Here is a 4144-nt window from a genome sequence, read left to right as displayed (position 1 = left end):
GTAGGTGATTCGGGTAATAGCCTGTGGGACTGCCAGATGGTCCAATATCCAAGTAGGAGCTCTTTGGCAGGGATTGGCAGTTAGGTGTAGCTAAGAGAGAGGCGCACAAAAGACAAACATACAGTGAGGCAAGGTGATTCACAAAATACATAGGGAATCATGGCGGTGGCCTGCACTGACTGATGTTAGCAGAGAATCTGGCGAAGAGAGATTGAGTACGCTGGCCTTATGAGTCCCCGGCTAAATTACCCACAGGTGTGAGCGATCAGCAAAAACACTGAGGCCCCTCCCAGGGGTGGAGACGCCAGCTCGGAAGGAGACACACTGGCACACACCCGGACCATGACAGAGCTGAACATAAATGACTGAATGACAGGAAACAAAAGCTGGGAGGAGACAAGAAACTGAGAGAAACTGAGGGCTTAAACAGACTGGATGGTGAAGAGGATTGGAAACAGGTAAGAACACAGCTGGAATAAATCTAAGAATAATTAAGCTAAATCTAGTGCACATGTACAAAAGACTAACACAATAAAACAGGAAACATATGGGAAAACTAAACAGCGACAACAGGTCCAAAACTGAAAACGCTGTGTTGACACAGTCGACAAAATTAAGCAGTCCAGTATCAACAGTTTAGGTGAGCGGGTTAGAGGTTTGAAGTACTCAGAATGTAGGTATCCACGCCCAGGGAATTTTGTAGTGGTTTATTTCTAATGATAGGCATTAAATATTCCAGTATGTTCCAACATGTTATTTTGGGATAAAATTTTTTTTACTGTATAACAAATTATAATGGTGTGGGTTTTTTTGTTTTTTTTTATAAAACAGTCCAGATCTGTGAAATTGTTGCTCAAAGAAGTGCTAATTACATCATGCTTGCTTTAAAATTGTTCTTCTTTCCAAACTTCGAATTCTTCTGTATCCAAGTGAGCTGCTTGGTGCTACTTACTGCAGGAGAGGCTGAATCTTTGGCTGGTTAGAGGCCAATCAGTGACAAAGTTCATTTGCATTTTGCAGCTCTGTTCTCCTGCTTATTACAAAGAAACTACAACAGATGTTTGCGTTTAATAAGCCAGAACATTAAACATATTTACATTATTGCTTTTTAAGCAAAGCGGAATGCTTGAAACCTAAGGTAGGATCGATTCAAGTATTATAAGACAGCATGAAGGCCTGTTACTTCTACTCCTCAGAGTCAGTATGGAGAGTAAGAGAGTTGTCATTCACAAACTCTGAATCACATGCTCTGAGATCTCAAGAGAAATACACACTGTCATTATTTACAACAAGGCTCAAATATAGATGTAACAATACAGGAGCACTGGAGCCATGACTGTATTGTTGTAGAACAACGTCTTATAATTAAAGGGGTTTATCAATATTACTCCCTTTAGGGTTTATTAGTCAGGCCCCGAGCTCTGTTACAGATTGATCATTACGGTCACTGTGTTTCTCCTTGTTTAGTCATTCCAACATGCAAACACAGACTGTATGGTTGTAAAAAAAAATTAAGATACTTAAACACAAAGAACTACACCTCTGGTAACAGGTAACAATGGCTGTACTTGCAGAAAGACTTTCAGCTGTATAGAAGTTTATGAAAAAAGGTCCTTAGCTCTCTTGCTCGGATACCTAACTAAAACTTTGTACTCTTATGGGCTTACTCACCAGTTTTTTAAGAAGAAGAAGAGGTTGTTTTTCAAGAGGTTGTTTCAGGGGATTTTCCAAACTAACCACACAATCACAGTCCTGGTTTCTGGAGATAAAAAGAAGAAGTAGAAGAAGAAGCAGAAGACGACTGGGGCTTCTTCTGTAAGATTGTTCATTGTAAATAAATATCTTTATCTGACTCGTATTCGGACGAGTCCGACAACACAACAGCAGAGAGAGCACAGACTTTAAGGCGGCGAGGTGTGATTGCGGGTGCCGCTCAGGTGCGTCCGACTCCCATACAGCGGCACTGCAGACCATGCCCCGCCACACACATTAACCAGGTAAAATACATATTTAGGCAGAATTTTGCAAATATCTATTTTTCATTTTTTTAGCAGGATAGTGCTTTTTTTTCCAGTTGTTTTTTAAAAGTCCGGTCAAGGCTCCAAAAGCCCGATATAAGGCGATATAAGGGTGGCGGCTCACAACAGTTTTTGTTTGCTGGATCATTTTAGTTCAGCTGGGTGTCTTTCCTTTTGTTATATTTCTTTAAGAGTTCAAAATGTGTTAATTACAAAAATAAAATGTAATTTTCTCTGTAGCACTTCATGGATTTCATAAGCAACACACTTTAGTTCACACAAAGCATAAAGGTAAAAAAAACAAAACAATATTTACAGTGTTATCTTCATTTTAGATGTCAAAAAGTATTTGCGGCTCTCAGTGTTTACTTTTGCTTGGAAACAGGGTCCAAGTGGCTCTTTGGGTGTTAAAGGTTGCTGACCCCTGATCTAGATATTACTTTTATTTTTGTTGCATAAAAAGATTAGTGCATGATGATAAATTGCACAGTGCAATCATCTGCACACCCAGAGTGATGTTAGGGCTGAGTGCATGGTGATCCCAACCCGGCAGACTGATCTTCAGCCGGTGCCAAAGGCAGTGATAAGCAGTCAGGCTTGCATGGTAGCATTGTTTTCAACATTTTACCAACCTCACTGTTCAAAAAGATCATTTGCACTACTGGCCTGTAAAGAATAAGTGTTGAACTTCTGGCTTTTGTCCCTTCCTATTTTAAACAGGCAGTTAGTTTGCCAACCTCTTGTAAAAAAAAAAAAAAAAAAAAAAGGCAAATTTTCCCTCCCTCAGAATTTTAGACCAATTTCAAACTTGATTGCCTTTGATTTCTTAAAATTTAAAGAAGCGTGATTACAGAGGTTTTAACTCTCTCTAACAGATAATACTCAAATGTACATTTCTCTCAGAGTATAAGCAATTCATCTGTCCTGGTAATTGAAAGTCTTGGACCCATTTCATCTTCAGTTCTCTCCACAGTGAGAAAATTGGGTGCATTCAGTATTGATAAGTATACTGGCTATCTCGTACAGAGTTGTTTTTTATTACCTGCAGATCAGGCCACGTCTAAGCTAAAGACAAAAGAAAACTGCGCGTTCCCAAGTTCGTGAATGAGTGAATTGGTGTGTGGAATCGTGAAGTGGAGCCGAGTATGAGAGAGCCTTCCCTTTTCCCAGATTTCCCTTTTGGATCTTTGGATTTCCCCCCACCATGTGTATATATATTACACCTGTTGTAACTAAAACCTGTACTGAACTGAGAAACCCGGTCTGCACCTGAGTCCTCCCCACTTCCGTGACGCATCAGATTCAACATCTATGAACACTTTTGATACCTTTAAAAAGACCCACCGGTCCAAGATTGCCTTTATTTAGTTTTATGAATTTATACTTTTGTAACTGTTGATGCTTGTTGTTTCTACAATGGAATCACTGTGGCGATCACTCTGAAGTCTCTTTGGACTAGTTTTCAACTTTGCCTTGTGTTGTTGGTTCTATTTTAAACCTAACACGGTATGTCACTGTGCGACTGTCTGCGAGGACCAGTCATGGAAGCTCCACTAGCACCAAGTCTGTCCAAGAGAGACCAATCACGTCAAAGACACGGGGTCCCCCACCCCCTTATAATAGCCCCTGGTCTCAAACCAGGCTTTCCCGCTGTTATTACATAAACCCTAAAAGATGTATGTTTGTCCCCATTAGGATATGGATTTTTGTCAGTGTGTGGCACTGCAGCCTAAGGTTTACATTGTAAACCTTGTGTAGCAACACGAAAGTAAATTAGTGAGTAGTGTAACAAATAATTTTCTACTGTGTTACTTTTACAAAAAGTAACAAGTAATCTGTGATACGTTACTTTTTTTTGAGTGAGTTTTAAACAAATGTCTGTCCTCCTCCAGAAAATCTTATGTATGCAAACACGCGTTGCAACTTCATATCTTGTGCGTTTTTGTTTTTTTTTGACAGCGAATGCGCACCTGCGGACCACTTATGTGCAGCCCTGGTTATTTAGCTCATCATATTGCAGCCACAGAAATTCTTTTGTCCATGAAACCATAAAGCTGCACTTTCTTTTTGCCTTATAGTCTGATTTGTCATAACTTTTCCGTTTTGTGGTAAGCTTTTCTTTGGCT

Source organism: Rhamphochromis sp. 'chilingali', assembly GCF_963969265.1.
Source record: "Rhamphochromis sp. 'chilingali' genome assembly, chromosome: 20".
NCBI lineage: Eukaryota > Metazoa > Chordata > Actinopteri > Cichliformes > Cichlidae > Rhamphochromis > Rhamphochromis sp. 'chilingali'.
Note: the sequence above shows the minus strand (reverse complement) of the source record.